The sequence below is a fragment of the Chrysochloris asiatica genome, unplaced genomic scaffold (genome assembly GCF_000296735.1).
Source record: "Chrysochloris asiatica unplaced genomic scaffold, ChrAsi1.0 scaffold00003, whole genome shotgun sequence".
NCBI classification, from domain to species: Eukaryota; Metazoa; Chordata; class Mammalia; order Afrosoricida; family Chrysochloridae; genus Chrysochloris; species Chrysochloris asiatica.
The window spans coordinates 7,229,871-7,239,729 of record NW_006408521.1 but is presented as its reverse complement, the minus strand read 5'-3'; the positions used below and the strand labels follow the sequence as shown (position 1 = coordinate 7,239,729).

The 9,859-nt window shown below is 36.6% G+C and overlaps 1 pseudogene; it reads left to right on the top strand.

Moving 5' to 3' along the window:
• Positions 1 to 885: 885 nt before the first annotated feature.
• Positions 886 to 1,458, top strand: LOC102828056 (annotated as a pseudogene).
• Positions 1,459 to 9,859: the final 8,401 nt, after the last annotated feature.

Genomic DNA, 9,859 nt, shown 5'->3' with positions numbered 1-9,859 from the left:
TCCTCCAACACAGTAACTTACATGCATCAATTCTTCTACGGTCTTCATTATTTACTGTCCAACTTTCACATGCATATAAGGTTATTAAAAATATCATGTTGGGTCAGGTGCATCTTAGTCTTCAAACTGACCTCATTGCTCTTGAACAGTTTAAAGAGGTCTTATTACAGATAATATAAGTGTTTCAACTATTTGCTTCTGATTCGTATGTTTAGTGTGGGTTTGTGTTTGTGAAGCTAAGTTTTTAAAGTACTTATGAAGTTATTTAAATCTTTTATATTTTTGTTGAGAATGTACATAGGAAACATACACTAATTCACCACTTTCTACATGTGCAACTCATTGATTGCGTTTGTATGTTTCAAGTTGTACCACCATTCACACCCTCCTTTTCCGGTTGTTCAGCCCCAATTCACATGATTTTACTGTCCCTTCAGGAAGTTTCTACCTAAACTTTAAAGTTTCTGTTGTTAATTTGATCCATATAAATAAATCTTAAAAGAACATAATGCTAAAGGCAAACATTCTTTACTATTTAAACTAAACCTTTTTTTGTTGTTGTTTCAAGAAAACTCCAGGGAACATTTATGATTTAAAGATTATCTCAGAGCATATGAGCCATTTTTATTCTATTCATTTTAGTGTGATTTGCTTTAAAATATCTACTTTTACTAGCTATAAAAAATTCATTAGAAGACCCACTATCACATTTATGTATAGATCTTATACTTTGCTTCCAGTAGGAAACACATAAAATTAATCTCCACATAAAATTTTTCTGTTTATTTTTGTTAAGAGTGTTGGTGTGTAGTGAGGCTCTTCTGCCTGCACTCACCCCTGCATTGGCCGGCCCCCTAGTGCCCACTGGGTGGGCCCTGCCCAGCCATGATCAAGGTGATCCTCATCTTCAACAACCACATGAAACCATGCCTCTCCAAGTTCTGCCAGCCTTACAGGGAAAATACACAACAGCAAATCATCAGAGAAACATTCCTGTTGGTATCTAAGAGAGATGAAAATGATGGTAATTTACTAGAAGGAGGATTGGCAAGAGAGGATCTGACAACAAACTGATTTATAGACATTACACATTATGTTCTGTCTTCTGTGTGGATTCTTCAGAAAGTGAACTTGACTTTTCAGATCTAATTCAAATATTTGTGGAAACATTAGACAGGTGTTTTCAAAATGTCTGTGAACTGGATTTAATTTTCTATGTAGACAAGGTTCACAATATTTTTGCAGAAATGGTGATGGGAGGAATGGTATTGGAGACTGAATGAGATTGTATCACAAACGGATGCACAAAATTAACTGGAGAAATCTGAGGCTGGCTTCTCAGGAGCCCCAGCCAGTGCTGTACCAGCTGTAAAGAACATGAATCTTCCTGAGATCCCATGAAATATTAACATTGGTGACATCTGTATAAAGGTGCCAAACCTGTCCTCTTTTAAATAAATTTAAAAAAAAAAAAATGTAAAGGCTAGTCCCAGGTAAGATCCAGGGGAGAAAGTCATCCACTTTTCCAGTCAGTTGTTTACCAAAAATAGAGGAGGAGAGTCTTAACGTTTGCTCTTGGATTTAAGTCAAGGTACTGTATAGAAGTTGTGTAAAATCAGTATGTGAAGGTCAATGTTGCTTTTCTTGCTCAGTGATTTTTAAGAAATTCAGTAGTTCCTGTATGATTTTTTTTTTTTTTTCCTTTTCTTTTCTCTATTGCATTCTCATGCCCTCCTCTTATGCTTGCTTCTATGTACTGGCTATTACAATATTTTGAAAAGTGTTTGAGGTACTTCTTTAATTATGTACAACCCAAAATGTTGGTGTTTTCTATGGATCACAAGTACAGCATTCCTTAATTCCTTCTGCTATTGTCATAATTATTATTTAAAGAACCAAGTTATTTATTGTATGAAAACATTATGACCTTTTTCTCTTATTTTTAATAAACTCCAATGTAACTGGACTTTAAAAAAAAAAAAAAAAAAACAGTGCTGGTGTGGTGCTGTGGGTTAATGTGCTGGACCACAAGGTCAATTTGAACTGCAAGGGTAGTGGTTCAAGCTCACCAGTCACTGCTCAGAAACCCTATACAGAGTTGCTAGGACTTGGAACCGACTCGACGGCACTTAACAACAAAACATTTTTGTTAACATTTCTAAAAAAAAAATCAATACGTTATTAACCTCCAGTTTGACTTTAATATTTCCAAATATTGCCACTTGTAGTGTTGTATTCTTCCTTTGATATGCATTTATTTGGTCTTTCAAACCTAATGATAAGTTTTCTAGTAATTTATACTCAGTTCATCTACTGTCATGAGCAAAAAGGATCAAAGATGTATGCTGGGGTTTTGTGGGGAAATGATAATGTATATTCTTTGATCAAGGTGACATTTAATTTGGGACTCATGGAAACAGAAGTGAGTGAAGTGAAGCTGCTCTGTTCTCTGTTATGTAGAAGTAATTCCATATCATTGAGCAATTGTTTAGCTTTGTTTTTGTTGCTATTGAGATGTGAACAATTAGAGCATAGACTCAGTAGTAGAAGTGACATGATACTGTCTCTCATTAATAGAACAAACTTCATATGCTGCAATTTGGAAATCAAACCTCTAAGACTGTGTTAAATATTTGTTCCTTGTATTTTCAAAACGGAGCCCTGGTGGTGCCGAGGTTAAAGTGCTCACTGGTAAACCTAAAGGTCAGTGGTTAAAACCTACCAGCTGCTCCATAGGCAGAAGCTATGGCAGTCTGCTTCCATAAAAATTACGCTTGTAAAGTGTTCTACTCTGTCTTAGAATGTTGTTATGAGTCAGAATGGACAGCAGTGGGTTGGTGGTTAAAGTCATGAATCTAACAACAACTTTTTTTGCTAGTGACTTTTCATCCTGTTAAATACTGATCTGAAATTACTGCAGGTCAGTGAATTTACCTAAATTATATTGTCTGGTAGCATAGTGGTTACGAAGTGGGCTGCTAACCTTAGGGTTTGCTAGTTAGAAACCACCAGCTGTTCCGTGGGAGAAAGATGAGGCTTTCTGTTCCCGTAAAGATTTACAGCCTCGGAAATCCTGTGCAGGGTCGCTAAGAATTGGAACCGACACCACGGCACATAACGACCACCACCACCATATTGTTGTTGTTGGGTTCTGTGGAGTCCGTTCCAACTCATAGTGACCCTGCACAGGGTTTCCGAGGCTGTAAATCTTCACGGGAGCAGAAAGCCTCATCTTTATCCTGCGGAACAGCTGGTAGTTTCGAACTGCTGATCTTAAGGTTCGCAGCCCGATTCGTAACCATTACGCTACTAGAGCTCCTTACCACCATATTGAACAGGTATAACTATTGAAAATAGAAGGGGAAATTAGCATTATATGCAGAACAAATTATCTACCTTACATACCGAAAAGTATCCGTTGAAAACTAATAAAAGGTATTGCAGTCATCACAGTGTTTGATAAACTTTAATAATACATTAAATTGTTCTTTATATAATAAATGAAGGAAGCTATAAACTACAAGCATCATGTTGGAGTCAGGTGCATTGAGTTGCTTCTGACATAGCAATTCTATGCACAGCAGAATGGAACTCTCCTAAGCCCTGTGCCATCCTCACAATTGTTATGCTTGAGCCCATTAGTGCTCCTGCCACTGTGCCAAGTCATCTAGCATATGGAATAGAAATAAAACAAAAATGCTATATCAGAAGTCTCTTAGAAGGAAACATAGGAAAAGATACAAACTTTCAATAGTGATTTTTTGTTATTAAGTTGTGTTTGTGGTGGTAATGTGCTTTCCATTTGGCTCTGGCTCATAGTGACCCTATGTAAGGTTTCCAAAGCTATTAATTTTTATGGGAGCAGTAAGTATCATCTTTTTCCTCAAAAACAAAGACAATGCATTCTATCCTACATCAGTTAAGGGAACTGTTTAGAAGAACGGGGAAGTAGATTAAACAGGAAAGGAGATTTATGATCTTGAATAGAAAACTTAAGTTATAAAGATGTAAGCTTTCCTTACAATTATTTATGAATTTAATATAATAACAGAAAAATACCTGTACAAATAAGGTTTTGTCTGGAATTGGATATAATATCTATCATATTGTTTTGGAAGAAAAACACAAGCAAGATTACCCAGGTGAACACTGAAAAAAGCACTAGTCATTTCAGCTATAAAAAGGTGTTAATTTTTTTTTTCTGGAATAAATAAACCAGTTTGAATAAAAATATAAACTTTGTGGAAAGCATTTGGAAATTTACTTAATGATAAAGATGCATTTCAAATCAGTGAGCAAAAATTTGTTTAATAAATGTTTTAGGGATAACTGAACAGCCATAAACAAAGAGATAAAATGCTTTCTGCTTTAATGTGTGTGTCCCCTTAGTCTTGGACCATTTCTTCCACCTACCTCTTTTGATCATTCTTCCTCCATCAACTCAGCACCCAGCTCCAGCTGCAGGATACCAATTTTATAACAGGGCTTTCCTGAGTAAATTGCTCCTCTCAGTGGGGGATATTTCCATGTGAAAAGTATGCAAAAATACACTTGTCTTATCAGGAATTTTATGTTTCTTAACACTAAAGTAAAGTGATTTATTCACAAGGAAAGTTGGAAAACCTCAGTTTCTGTTTACTCTCATTATCTGCCTTGCTATTCAGTTTTCTATTAAATTATAATAATGTTGATAGGACCCTGAGACTGCCTACTTCAAAAATAGTGAATGATTGGGGAACAGAAAATCAAATTTGTAAAATTATGAATACAGTTCCACAATTTCACAGTTTTTAGATTTTTTTTTCACTCACTGCTTCAGACCCTAGGAAGCATAGACTACTTTATTCTTCAATAGATCTTACCCACCTTTTGGTACTTTTGTTTCAAAGGAGCCTCCACTCTTAAAGCTCAATAATACTAGCTTTTCTTTTTTATGCTTCTTAGACTCAATTTGCTCAGCAGGCAGCTATCTGTATGGTATTTAGACCAGCAGGAGGCATCATTATGTTGCATTCAGTGAGACCTTAGTTATGTACAAGAAAGTAGCCTAACTTCTAAGCAAACATCCCTTGGTTTCTACTCCATTTTGATGCATAGTGGCCCTTAAGGATACAGTAGAATTGCCCTAGAGGCTTTCTAAGATTATAAATCTTTATAGAAGCCTTTTGCCACATCTTCCTCTCATGAAGCATCTGGTAGGTGTGAGCCACCAATCTGGTTAGTAGCCATGTACTTAACCACCTGGATTTTTTGTTTAACCTAGGAGTCCCGGTGTGGCCCTGTAGGATAAGCACTAAACCCCAAGGTCAGTTTAAACTTCAAGGTCAGTGGTTCAAACTCAGCAACTGCTCCTTGGACACCCTATACAGGGTCAATATGAGTTGGAACAGATTCAACAAGTGTTACCAAAACAAAATTACAGAGAAGACTTTAAATTTTCATTTCTGAATTGTGTAACACAAGCTTAATATATATCTGTAAGTTATAAGCCCAAAGAGTCTTGCTCAGTACTACTAAATTTTATAAACAGACTTGTTGTTAAGTGCCTTCGAGTCGGTTCCGACCCATAGCGACCCTGTACAGGGTTTCCGAGGGTGTAAATCCTTACGGGAGTAGAAAGCCTCATCTTTCTCCCATAGAGCAGCTGGTAGTTTCGAACTGCTGACCTTAAGGTTCGCAGCCTGATTCGTAACCACTACAGACTAATATATATTATATATCACACTTTATGATGCCACACCCATACTAATTCAAGTAGTGTACTTTTTGTCTTGCTTTATTTCTTTTTGTTCAAAAAATATGTTTTAAAACATAATCACCTGTGTGAGAAATTTTTAAAAGACTGTGGTAATGACACAGAAAACATAAGACAGTAATATATTAGTACAATACATTGTCTTTAACAAGAGTAAATACTAACTTAATAAAGTATACAATCAGTTTGTACATTTACAAAGTCACCATTGAAACTAAGGAGAAATTATGATCGTGATTTGAATTATACATTAGAGAGTAAATGAATTTTAAATAACAATTTAATTATAAAGGTAGAATTATGATTTAATATAGAATGTTACACTAAATAAGGAGTTCTGGTAGCATAGTGTTACAAATTAGATTGTTAACCTCAACATCAGCAGTATGAAACTACCAGATGTTTTGCAGTAGAAAGATGAGGCTTTCTGCTTTATGTTGTTGTTTTTAAGTGCTTGAGTCAGTTCCAACCCATAACAACCCTGTATCGGGTTTCCAAGGAGCATCCGATGAGTTTGAACTGCCAACCTTGTGGTTCAAATTGACTTTGCAGTCCACTACATTAGAGTGTCCGATGAATGACTGGTAGTTTTTAACAGCTGATCTTGTGGTTAGAATTCCATTGCTTATCCTATGTATGAATTGAGTAAGACCAATGATGGTTCGTTGAAAATACCTTTCTCAAACAACGTAAAAGACCTCACCAGATGAAATACATAGAAATCAAATTGATTACATCTGTGGGAAGAGATGTTGGAAAAGCTCCATATCATCAGCCAAAACAAGGTCAGGGGCAGACTGTGGAACAGACCATCAATTACCATATGGTAATTCAGTTGAAGTTGAAGAAAATTAAAACAGGGAGTCAAAATTTGACCTTAAAAACACCCCATCTGAATTGAGAGATCATCTCAAGGACAGGTGTGGACTGTGGAACAGACCATCAATTGCTCACATGGTAATTTGGTTGAAGTTGATGAAAATTAAAACAGGGAGTCAAACTTTGACCTTAAAAACATCCCATCTAAATTGAGAGATCATCTCAAGAACAGATTTTTGCATTAGACACTAACCACCAAAGACTAGAAGAGTTGTGGGATGACATCAAGAACATTATACAAGAAGAAAGCAAAAAGATAATTAAGAAGACAAGAAAGAAGGAAAAGACCAAAATAGATGTCAGAAGAGACATCTAATACTTGCTTAGAGATGATAAACCAAATGGAAGAAATGAGGAAGTCAAAAAGATGAACAGAAAATTTCTGACAACATCTTGAAAAGAAAAAGTAAGGTACTATATAATGAACTATGGAAAGGCCTGAAGTTAAAAAACTGAAAGGGAAGAATATACTCAATATTGCAAGCTGAGTTTGAAATTATTCTTCAGTCCTTTCTGCTTGAAAAATGCTGAGTATGTTCTTCCCTTTCAGTTTTCTAACTTCAGGTCTTTCCATAGTTCATTATAGTGCCTTCCTTATTTGCCTGACCCAAGCCATGGTTTTATCAGTAACTTCGTATGCATGTGCAACTTGGACAGTGTATATGGAAGATGGTAGAAAAATTGATGCGTTTGAGTTTTGGTATTGGAGAAGAATATTAAAAGTACTGTGGACTGCTGGAAATACAAACAAATCTGTGTTGGGAGAAGTACAGTTTTAGGTTCTAAGAATGCTCTTTAGAAGCCAAGATGGGGGAACTTCATCTCTCATATGTTGGACGTATTTTCAGGAGAGACTAGTCCCTGGAGAAGGACCCCCAATGACATGAATTGGAACAGGGACATCCACAGTAGGCTCAAGCTTAACAATGATTGTGAAGACAGCACAGGACTGGACATTATTTTGTTCTGTATTATATTAAGTTTTTGTGAGTTTTTAAATCTTCATGGGAGCAGAAAACCTCATCTTTCTTCCATGAAGCAGCTGGTGGGCTCAAACTATGGACCTTGTGATTACCAGTCCTGTGCTTATTGTTTGGAGCCACTACTCTCTCTCTTTATATTATTGTTATTGTTACTACGTGTCTTAGAGTTGGTTCCAACTGAAAGCAACCCTATGTAGGGTTACTGAGGAGCAGTTGGTGGGTTTCAACCTCTGACTTAGTGATTCACTGTCCCATGCTTATCCTATAGAATTATACAGTTGTGAGGATGGGGCAGGACTAGGAAGAGTTTGGTTCTGATGTGCATAGGATTGTTATGATTCAGAATGGACTTGACTGTACCTACAATGAACTATGAAGTCCTGGTATGGTGCTGTGGGTTAATGTGCTGGACTACAAGGTTGATTTGAATTGCAAGATCAGCAATTCAAGCTTATCAGCTGTGCTTCGGAAACCCTATACAGGGTCTCTATGAGTTGGAAATGACTTGACATCATGTAACAACAACAAGCTGCCACATGTCAGTCTTGTGCAAAGAACTGAAGTTGGAAAACCAAAAGGGAAGATCACACTCAGCATTTCTCAAGCTGATGGAATTTAAAAAATTAAAGCATTGACTGGAAATATTGAAGGATTCTATGTTGAGTGATATAGAAACCATCAAAAGGAGATGGAAGGAATATACAGAATCACTGTACCAAAAAGATATGGTCAGTGTTCATCTGTTTCAAGAGATATCTTATGATCAAGAGCCAATGATACTGAAGAAAGAGGTTCAAGGTTCACTGAAGAAGACATTGGCAAAGAACAAGATTCTGAGAGTTGACAGGATATGAATTGAAATCTTTCTACAAACTGATGCAGTACTGGAGGCACTCACTCATCTATATCAAGAAATTTGGAAGAAAGATAACTGGCTGAGTGATTGGAAGAGATCCATATTTATGCCCATTCCAAAGAAAGGTGACCTTACAGAATGTGGAAATCATTGGACAATATCATTATTATCTCTTGCAAGTAAAATTTTCCTAAAGATAATTCAGAAATGATTGTGGCAGCACATTGACAGAGAATTACCAGAGGTTCAAGCAGGATTTAGAAAAGGACATGGAAGAAGAATATCATTGCTCATGCGAGGTGGATCTTAGCTAAAAACAGAGTACCAGAAAAATGTTTGCCTTCACCATACTCGCTCAGTCCGTATGCTGAGCAACTCATCCAAAAAGCTAGGGTTTACCCTTTCAGCCACCAACACTCATGAAAACAGCAGTCAAGAAATCAAAGGATAAGATTGTGTTAGGCTTATCTGCTATAAAAGACCTCTTTAAATTTCAAAAGCAACAATGTCCTTTTGAGGACCAAAGTGTACCTGACCCAAGCCATGGTATTTTCAGTAACCTCATATGCATGTGAAAGATGGATGGCAATTAAAGAATTGATGCATTTGAGTTATGGTGCTGGAGAAGAATATTAAAAGTACCATAGACTGCCAAAAGAACAAACAAATCTCTGTTGGAAGAAGTACAGCCAGTGTGCTCCTTTGAAGCCAGGATGGTCAGACTTTATCTCTCAGACTTCATACATATTATCAGGAGGAACTAGTCCCTATAAAATGATATCATGCTTGGATAAATTGAGGAGAGAAGATCCTCAATGAGATGGCTTGGAACAATGGCAGTAGCAATGACTTAATCATAGCAAAGATTGTGAGGTTGGCCCAGGTCTGGACAGTGTTTCATTCTGTTGTGCATATGGTTGCTATGAGTTGGTACCAACTTGGTGGTACTTAACAGCAACAACAACAATCCTGTACAGTTAGGATGCAGTAATCTATCCATAATGGGATAATATGAACAATGTCTCCTAGGGGCTTGCAACAAAGTACATTGTCTGTGAGGCGGTACAAGAGTTAAACAGAAAATTTCAAAGGTCAACTCAAGAAGACAAAGTCAAATATCATAATGAAATGTACAAAGACCTGGAGTTAGATAACAAAAGGAAGAACACATTCAGCATTTCTCAAGGTGAAGGAACTGAAGAAAAATTTCAAGCCTTGACTTGTGGTATTGAAAGATTCTATGGGCAAAATATTGAATGATGCAGAAAGCATCAAAAGAAGATGGAAGGGATGCATAGTCACTGTACCAAAAACAAATGGTCGACGTTCAACTATTTCAAGAGGTAGCATATGATCAAGAGCCAGTGATACTGAAAGAAGTCCAAG